This window comes from Schistocerca americana, unplaced genomic scaffold, assembly GCF_021461395.2.
Source record: "Schistocerca americana isolate TAMUIC-IGC-003095 unplaced genomic scaffold, iqSchAmer2.1 HiC_scaffold_648, whole genome shotgun sequence".
NCBI lineage: Eukaryota > Metazoa > Arthropoda > Insecta > Orthoptera > Acrididae > Schistocerca > Schistocerca americana.
The window spans coordinates 45,001-55,000 of record NW_025726399.1 but is presented as its reverse complement, the minus strand read 5'-3'; the positions used below and the strand labels follow the sequence as shown (position 1 = coordinate 55,000).

At 56.7% G+C, this 10,000-nt stretch overlaps 2 non-coding genes and 1 pseudogene across 2 annotated transcripts; all 3 read right to left on the bottom strand.

Annotated features, from left to right (window-relative positions):
- The window catches only part of LOC124588694, a 7,810-nt pseudogene extending 3,852 nt beyond the window's left edge, over positions 1-3,958 (bottom strand).
- A 188-nt stretch (positions 3,959-4,146) lies between these two features.
- Positions 4,147-4,301, bottom strand: LOC124588698. The gene has a single exon (XR_006975779.1). It is a non-coding gene; the product is annotated as a 5.8S ribosomal RNA (ribosomal RNA).
- Positions 4,302-4,652: 351 nt separating this feature from the next.
- Positions 4,653-6,562, bottom strand: LOC124588689. Its single transcript, XR_006975775.1, has one exon. It is a non-coding gene; the product is annotated as a small subunit ribosomal RNA (ribosomal RNA).
- Between the last annotated feature and the right edge of the window lie 3,438 nt (positions 6,563-10,000).

The following is a 10,000-nucleotide window of genomic DNA, read 5'->3' as shown; positions in this document are numbered from 1 at the left end:
AGCCCTGGGATGTTCGACGGCGGCTGGAGCAGGGTGCCATCCAGGAGGCCACGCACGCAGCGCGCGCGATTCTTCCTGAAGGCATCCTGACATCTGGCATATTCCCACCGGCGGCGCTTCCGCTTGGAGAGCGGAGGGCCACCACCAGACCGCTGCTTGGATGGCGGGCGCAACGTCTTCCTCTTCCTTGCTTCTGCTTCCTCAGAGCCGACAGCTCGGAGGGCCTCAGGCAGCCCAGCCGCGACCACTGCCAACGGCGTACCCGGCCCCAAACGCGCAAGGTCGTCCAGGGCCGAGAAGCGCGCGGCCGACCGCGGCAGGCCGGCGAGGTGCCTCCATATGGCTTCGTCGACTACAGATGTTTGTGGCGGGCGCTCAAGCTCCGGCGGAGAGGGTGGCCCCTCCGGCAGCGACTCCGGGACGGGTGAATGGCGCAGACCATGCTGCGTCTGTTGTTCCCGCCTCAGCTCCTCTACGTATTCCCGCACCATCGTCCTGTGTGCCACCGTCCTCCTCCTGCACTTGATGGCATCCAGGGTACGGTGCGGAAACAGGGGTAGAAGCTCCTGGTTTGCAAAGAGGACTTTGGAGTCACTGGCACAGAGAAGCCTAGCCTCCGCCAGGGCGAGCTCCCGCATTTCTTCTTCCGCCCACCGAGCTCGCTTCCTATCAGTTGCAATCTCCGCATTTGCCGCTTCCGGATGGGCGCGGCGGCGGTGTTGTCCGAGCCCGATCTTGCTGCGGAAGGCACGGCTGCAAATGCTGCAGTGGAACCATGGCTCCACGGCCTCCTCTACTTCAGGGACGGTTGGCAGGCTAGCAGTCGGGACTGTTAGGCCGGGTCCTTCAGCGGAAGGCCCGGTACCCGTGTTTTCTTCTCTTGTTGTCCCAACATTAAGGGTTATGCGATGGAGGGCTGGTAACCCCCCAAAGCCCCAAGTGCGGACTTCCACTCTGCTTACCAGTCCTATCAAGGACTGGCGTATCGGCGGGCCCACGGGAAGGGAGGAAGCCGCAGGCAAGGAGAGGCTAAGAGGGCATGGCCCATGTATTGCGCTTCACTTGCCCAGTAACTATGAGAGAGTCATAGTTACTCCCGCCGTTTACCCGCGCTTGCTTGAATTTCTTCACGTTGACATTCAGAGCACTGGGCAGAAATCACATTGCGTCAACACCCGCTAGGGCCATCGCAATGCTTTGTTTTAATTAGACAGTCGGATTCCCCCAGTCCGTGCCAGTTCTGAGTTGATCGTTGAATGGCGGCCGAAGAGAATCCGCGCACCCGCGCGCCCCCGGAGGAGCACGCTAAGGCGGACGCGGCCTCGCAGCAAGGAAGATCCGTGGGAGGCCAAGGCACGGGACCGAGCTCGGATCCTGCACGCAGGTTGAAGCACCGGGGCGCGAACGCCGCGCAGGCGCGCGCATCCTGCACCGCCGGCCAGCACGAGGCCAACCAACGGCGAGAGCAGACCACGCCCGCGCTAAACGCCCGCACTTACCGGCACCCCTACGGCACTCACCTCGCCCAGGCCCGGCACGTTAGCGCTGACCCACTTCCCGACCAAGCCCGACACGCCCCGATCCTCAGAGCCAATCCTTATCCCGAAGTTACGGATCCAATTTGCCGACTTCCCTTACCTACATTATTCTATCGACTAGAGGCTCTTCACCTTGGAGACCTGCTGCGGATATGGGTACGAACCGGCGCGACACCTCCACGTGGCCCTCTCCCGGATTTTCAAGGTCCGAGGGGAAGATCGGGACACCGCCGCAACTGCGGTGCTCTTCGCGTTCCAAACCCTATCTCCCTGCTAGAGGATTCCAGGGAACTCGAACGCTCATGCAGAAAAGAAAACTCTTCCCCGATCTCCCGACGGCGTCTCCGGGTCCTTTTGGGTTACCCCGACGAGCATCTCTAAAAGAGGGGCCCGACTTGTATCGGTTCCGCTGCCGGGTTCCGGAATAGGAACCGGATTCCCTTTCGCCCAACGGGGGCCAGCACAAAGTGCATCATGCTATGACGGCCCCCATCAACATCGGATTTCTCCTAGGGCTTAGGATCGACTGACTCGTGTGCAACGGCTGTTCACACGAAACCCTTCTCCGCGTCAGCCCTCCAGGGCCTCGCTGGAGTATTTGCTACTACCACCAAGATCTGCACCGACGGCGGCTCCAGGCAGGCTCACGCCCAGACCCTTCTGCGCCCACCGCCGCGACCCTCCTACTCGTCAGGGCTTCGCGGCCGGCCGCAAGGACCGGCCATGACTGCCAGACTGACGGCCGAGTATAGGCACGACGCTTCAGCGCCATCCATTTTCAGGGCTAGTTGCTTCGGCAGGTGAGTTGTTACACACTCCTTAGCGGATTCCGACTTCCATGGCCACCGTCCTGCTGTCTTAAGCAACCAACGCCTTTCATGGTTTCCCATGAGCGTCGATTCGGGCGCCTTAACTCGGCGTTTGGTTCATCCCACAGCGCCAGTTCTGCTTACCAAAAGTGGCCCACTTGGCACTCCGATCCGAGTCGTTTGCTCGCGGCTTCAGCATATCAAGCAAGCCGGAGATCTCACCCATTTAAAGTTTGAGAATAGGTTGAGGTCGTTTCGGCCCCAAGGCCTCTAATCATTCGCTTTACCGGATGAGACTCGTACGAGCACCAGCTATCCTGAGGGAAACTTCGGAGGGAACCAGCTACTAGATGGTTCGATTAGTCTTTCGCCCCTATACCCAGCTCCGACGATCGATTTGCACGTCAGAATCGCTACGGACCTCCATCAGGGTTTCCCCTGACTTCGTCCTGGCCAGGCATAGTTCACCATCTTTCGGGTCCCAACGTGTACGCTCTAGGTGCGCCTCACCTCGCAATGAGGACGAGACGCCCCGGGAGTGCGGAGGCCGCCGCCCCGTGAAGGGCGGGGAAGCCCCATCCTCCCTCGGCCCGCGCAAGGCGAGACCTTCACTTTCATTACGCCTTTAGGTTTCGTACAGCCCAATGACTCGCGCACATGTTAGACTCCTTGGTCCGTGTTTCAAGACGGGTCGTGAAATTGTCCAAAGCTGAAGCGCCGCTGACGGGAGCGATTATTCCGCCCGAGAGCATCCCGAGCCAACAGCGGCGCGGGTCCGGGGCCGGGCCAGGTAGGTCCGTCATCCGGGAAGAACCGCGCGCGCTTGCCGGGAGCCCGAGCGCCCAAAGGGGCGAATCGACTCCTCCAGATATACCGCCGGGCAGCCAGCCAGGACACCGGGGCTCTGCCCAACAGACGCGAACCGAGGCCCGCGGAAGGACAGGCTGCGCACCCGGGCCGTAGGCCGGCACCCAGCGGGTCGCGACGTCCTACTAGGGGAGAAGTGCGGCCCACCGCACACCGGAACGGCCCCACCCCGCGGCGAGTGGAAAGGCAACCGGACACGACCCCGCCGCGGATTGCTCCGCGCGGGCGGCCGGCCCCATCTGCCGAGGGCGGAGGCCTGTGGCCGGATGGGCGTGAATCTCACCCGTTCGACCTTTCGGACTTCTCACGTTTACCCCAGAACGGTTTCACGTACTTTTGAACTCTCTCTTCAAAGTTCTTTTCAACTTTCCCTCACGGTACTTGTTCGCTATCGGTCTCGTGGTCATATTTAGTCTCAGATGGAGTTTACCACCCACTTGGAGCTGCACTCTCAAGCAACCCGACTCGAAGGAGAGGTCCCGCCGACGCTCGCACCGGCCGCTACGGGCCTGGCACCCTCTACGGGCCGTGGCCTCATTCAAGTTGGACTTGGGCTCGGCGCGAGGCGTCGGGGTAGTGGACCCTCCCAAACACCACATGCCACGACAGGCGGCAGCCTGCGGGGTTCGGTGCTGGACTCTTCCCTGTTCGCTCGCCGCTACTGGGGGAATCCTTGTTAGTTTCTTTTCCTCCGCTTAGTAATATGCTTAAATTCAGCGGGTAGTCTCGCCTGCTCTGAGGTCGTTGTACGAGGTGTCGCACGCCACACCGCCAGCCGGCTGTGCACGCTACCGAGTAAGTACCGGTATGCGAACCGCCAGGCGACGGGCGCGCATCGCACGTTTCAGGAGGCGCGGCCGGCCCCACAGGCGGCCGCGACGCTCCCAGGTCTGCGAAGCGGGGCAAACGCCGCGCGCTTCAGTATACGTAGCCGACCCTCAGCCAGACGTGGCCCGGGAACGGAATCCATGGACCGCAATGTGCGTTCGAAACGTCGATGTTCATGTGTCCTGCAGTTCACATGTCGACGCGCAATTTGCTGCGTTCTTCATCGACCCACGAGCCGAGTGATCCACCGTCCTGGGTGATCTTTTCTTAGTTTCCACTGTCTCTTTCAAGACAGTTGCATAGGCGGGACGTAGGCGTGTGGCGGCCCCTGTTCAAGCGTTCTGTGTCCAACGGCCTCACGGCCGATGGGCGTCGTACGGCTCCACACCGGAGCGGACAGGCAGTCGGGCGAAAGTCATTCAAAACCGGCGCCAGGCGCCAGGTGCCGCAGGCCAGCCGCTCCAGCGCTTCAGCGCTCGTACCACACAACATTGGCGTTAGTTTTGAGAAGCACGCGTGGTTCCGCACGCGGCGCACGGCTACTGCGAGCCGTACAGGTAGCGTGTTGCGCGACACGACACGCACATCGAACGACATGCAGTCTAGTCGGTAATGATCCTTCCGCAGGTTCACCTACGGAAACCTTGTTACGACTTTTACTTCCTCTAAATGATCAAGTTTGGTCATCTTTCCGGTAGCATCGGCAACGACAGAGTCAATGCCGCGTACCAGTCCGAAGACCTCACTAAATCATTCAATCGGTAGTAGCGACGGGCGGTGTGTACAAAGGGCAGGGACGTAATCAACGCGAGCTTATGACTCGCGCTTACTGGGAATTCCTCGTTCATGGGGAACAATTGCAAGCCCCAATCCCTAGCACGAAGGAGGTTCAGCGGGTTACCCCGACCTTTCGGCCTAGGAAGACACGCTGATTCCTTCAGTGTAGCGCGCGTGCGGCCCAGAACATCTAAGGGCATCACAGACCTGTTATTGCTCAATCTCGTGCGGCTAGAAGCCGCCTGTCCCTCTAAGAAGAAAAGTAATCGCTGACAGCACGAAGGATGTCACGCGACTAGTTAGCAGGCTAGAGTCTCGTTCGTTATCGGAATTAACCAGACAAATCGCTCCACCAACTAAGAACGGCCATGCACCACCACCCACCGAATCAAGAAAGAGCTATCAATCTGTCAATCCTTCCGGTGTCCGGGCCTGGTGAGGTTTCCCGTGTTGAGTCAAATTAAGCCGCAGGCTCCACTCCTGGTGGTGCCCTTCCGTCAATTCCTTTAAGTTTCAGCTTTGCAACCATACTTCCCCCGGAACCCAAAAGCTTTGGTTTCCCGGAGGCTGCCCGCCGAGTCATCGGAGGAACTGCGGCGGATCGCTGGCTGGCATCGTTTATGGTTAGAACTAGGGCGGTATCTGATCGCCTTCGAACCTCTAACTTTCGTTCTTGATTAATGAAAACATACTTGGCAAATGCTTTCGCTTCTGTTCGTCTTGCGACGATCCAAGAATTTCACCTCTAACGTCGCAATACGAATGCCCCCGCCTGTCCCTATTAATCATTACCTCGGGTTCCGAAAACCAACAAAATAGAACCGAGGTCCTATTCCATTATTCCATGCACACAGTATTCAGGCGGGCTTGCCTGCTTTAAGCACTCTAATTTGTTCAAAGTAAACGTGCCGGCCCACCGAGACACTCACTCAAGAGCACCCTGGTAGGATTGCAACGGGGTCCGCCTCGGGACGCACGAGCACGCACGAGGCGCGTCGCACGCCTTCGGCTCGCCCCACCGGCAGGACGTCCCACGATACATGCCAGTTAAACACCGACGGGCGGTGAACCAACAGCGTGGGACACAAATCCAACTACGAGCTTTTTAACCGCAACAACTTTAATATACGCTATTGGAGCTGGAATTACCGCGGCTGCTGGCACCAGACTTGCCCTCCAATAGATACTCGTTAAAGGATTTAAAGTGTACTCATTCCGATTACGGGGCCTCGGATGAGTCCCGTATCGTTATTTTTCGTCACTACCTCCCCGTGCCGGGAGTGGGTAATTTGCGCGCCTGCTGCCTTCCTTGGATGTGGTAGCCGTTTCTCAGGCTCCCTCTCCGGAATCGAACCCTGATTCCCCGTTACCCGTTACAACCATGGTAGGCGCAGAACCTACCATCGACAGTTGATAAGGCAGACATTTGAAAGATGCGTCGCCGGTACGAGGACCGTGCGATCAGCCCAAAGTTATTCAGAGTCACCAAGGCAAACGGACAGGACGAGCCGACCGATTGGTTTTGATCTAATAAAAGCGTCCCTTCCATCTCTGGTCGGGACTCTGTTTGCATGTATTAGCTCTAGAATTACCACAGTTATCCAAGTAACGTGGGTACGATCTAAGGAACCATAACTGATTTAATGAGCCATTCGCGGTTTCACCTTAATGCGGCTTGTACTGAGACATGCATGGCTTAATCTTTGAGACAAGCATATGACTACTGGCAGGATCAACCAGGGAGCTGCGTCAACTAGAGCTGAGCAGCCGGCCGCCCGGGAGTGTGTCCCGGGGGCCCGCGCGAACACGCAAGCGTCCGCTCAATTATTCTGCAAACAGGAGGAGGCTGAGCTCCCCTGCACAATACACCTCGAAACCCTCTCAGGTCCCGGCGGCGCGCAGCGCCGTCCTAAGTACTTGGTCGGGTTCGAGAGAGGCGCAATCGCCCGGAGTTTGGCGAGTAGACGCTTTAGGTGCGACCACCCGTGCTCCCAACTGAGCTTGCCGCTGCCGACAGAGGCCCGGGAGCGTGCTGTCGTGGCATTGCCGGCGGGAGACAACACGCGCCACCTACGGTGACCGGCAGCTCCAACGCCAGCGCCACAGAAGGACAAAAGCCCCACTTGGGTGCCGAAGCGAACTCTCCCAGCACAGCGCACGCGCCAACACGTCCGCACAGCTGCGATACAAACCACCTGCGAGAACCGCAGAGGCGACCGAGCAGCAGACGGCGTCGCGGCGCCGAGCGCCGGGCGGCGGCGCATCCTCAGCGCACACAGTCCTCAATCGGACCAGCACACTGCAGATGTCCACCGCGCTTCGCACCGGGCCCGCGAGGACCTACTTTGGCCGCACGGCGCCGCGTGCAGGGTGCGCCGGCGCGCAGCTGCGCCGCCTGCCGCCTCCGTCGGCCGGCGCGCCTGCCACTGGCCGCCCCCACCAGCCGGCTGTAGCGCGTGCGCCCACGCACCGCGCGGCCAGCACGCCGGGAGGCCCCCCCTCACCGGCCGGGGACGGTCCCACCCAGCCACCGCCGCGTATCGCTTCACACCCAGATGCCATTCACGTTCGTGGGCATGGTGGGTATCGCTGGAACAACCGGTTGGTAGCTCAACCGATCGTCGCCATCACTGATTCACCTCTAGCGAGAACAACCGCACCACAACGGTTTACCAGTTGTTCATTTGCATAACGTCACCAGCAAACGTAGGCGTCCATCGCCATTTGCAAATTCAACGATTGTTGCATGCCTGTGTCAGGTGTCACGACACACTATGTCTGCCCACATACACGCAACAACATGTGCACGCTTCGCGAACACGTGGAAGGTGGCCCCCGTACGTATGCGATGTCCATTGCGCGAACGACTGTCAACCGGCCTCTGTCGCATGTCGCAGATGTGGAACGCAGTGCACCATGCTATCACGGTGTGTGAGAAGAGACGACTACGTCTGACAACACGCGCCACTACATCAACAGACGGCTCATGCTGATCGCCATCCAGGGCATACCACACTGCAATCCAGCTCTTATAGGGAGACGACACGTAGCTGAGTGCACAACATTTGGACCGCATGGTTCGCCGTTGTTGGCGCAGTCGTTGTACGGTCACATGTACCACGATGTATCATTCAGTACATGAGGACCAATGTGCAGTACAGTGTGTGATTTGGACGTACAACATCAGCGGACAGTTGACACAGGCCGTACCACAGCGTAGGCTAAGTGCTTCGCACATGCGAATGCCAATGAACAACTGCAAATGCCAATGAACAACTGCAAAGGGCATTGAGCATGTACGTCCTGCTGCCATCCACATTACAGTGTATAGCTGCAAGGTGTTTAACATGAAGCGATACACTGGGGACCGGGCAGTGCGAGTAGCAAACTATATTGCGGGGGTTGCAGTTAGGCAACACTACACTAATTTAACGCGTCGTATGACAATTACAGAGCAGGTTAAGGCCCAACGTGTGTTGGGTTAAGGCCCAACGTGTGTTGGGTTAAGGCCCAACGTGTGTTGGGTTAAGGCCCAACGTGTGTTGGGTTAAGGCCCAACGTGTGTTGGGTTAAGGCCCAACGTGTGTTGGGTTAAGGCCCAACGTGTGTTGGGTTAAGGCCCAACGTGTGTTGGGTTAAGGCCCAACGTGTGTTGGGTTAAGGCCCAACGTGTGTTGGGTTAAGGCCCAACGTGTGTTGGGTTACGTTAAGGGGCAATGTGGGTTACGTTAAGGGGCAATGTGGGTTACGTTAAGGGGCAATGTGGGTTACGTTACGGCGCAATATAGGTTACGTTACGGCGCAATATAGGTTACGTTAAGGCGCAATATCGGTTACGTTAAGGCGCAATACAGGTTACGTTAAGGCGCAATACAGGTTACGTTAAGGCGCAATACAGGTTACGTTAAGGCGCAATACAGGTTACGTTAAGGCGCAATACAGGTTACGTTAAGGCGCAATGCAGGTTACGTTAAGGCGCAATGCAGGTTACGTTAAGGCGCAATACAGGTTACGTTAAGGCGCAATACAGGTTACGTTAAGGCGCAATACAGGTTACGTTAAGGCGCAATACAGGTTACGTTAAGGCGCAATACAGGTTACGTTAAGGCGCAATACAGGTTACGTTAAGGCGCAATACAGGTTACGTTAAGGCGCAATACAGGTTACGTTAAGGCGCAATACAGGTTACGTTAAGGCGCAATACAGGTTACGTTAAGGCGCAATACAGGTTACGTTAAGGCGCAATACAGGTTACGTTAAGGCGCAATACAGGTTACGTTAAGGCGCAATACAGGTTACGTTAAGGCGCAATACAGGTTACGTTAAGGCGCAATACAGGTTACGTTAAGGCGCAATACAGGTTACGTTAAGGCGCAATACAGGTTACGTTAAGGCGCAATACAGGTTACGTTAAGGCGCAATACAGGTTACGTTAAGGCGCAATACAGGTTAGGTTAAGGCGCAATACAGGTTAGGTTAAGGCGCAATACAGGTTAGGTTAAGGTACGACATAGGTTAGGTTAAGGTACGACATAGGTTAGGTTAAGGTACGACATAGGTTAGGTTAAGGTACGACATAGGTTAGGTTAAGGTACGACATAGGTTAGGTTAAGGTACGACATAGGTTAGGTTAAGGTACGACATAGGTTAGGTTAAGGTACGACATAGGTTAGGTTAAGGTACGACATAGGTTAGGTTAAGGTACGACATAGGTTAGGTTAAGGTACGACATAGGTTAGGTTAAGGTACGACATAGGTTAGGTTAAGGTACGACATAGGTTAGGTTAAGGTACGACATAGGTTAGGTTAAGGTACGACATAGGTTAGGTTAAGGTACGACATAGGTTAGGTTAAGGTACGACATAGGTTAGGTTAAGGTACGACATAGGTTAGGTTAAGGTACGACATAGGTTAGGTTAAGGTACGACATAGGTTAGGTTAAGGTACGACATAGGTTAGGTTAAGGTACGACATAGGTTAGGTTAAGGTACGACATAGGTTAGGTTAAGGTACGACATAGGTTAGGTTAAGGTACGACATAGGTTAGGTTAAGGTACGACATAGGTTAGGTTAAGGTACGACATAGGTTAGGTTAAGGTACGACATAGGTTAGGTTAAGGTACGACATAGGTTAGGTTAAGGTACGACATAGGTTAGGTTACGGTACGACATAGGTTAGGT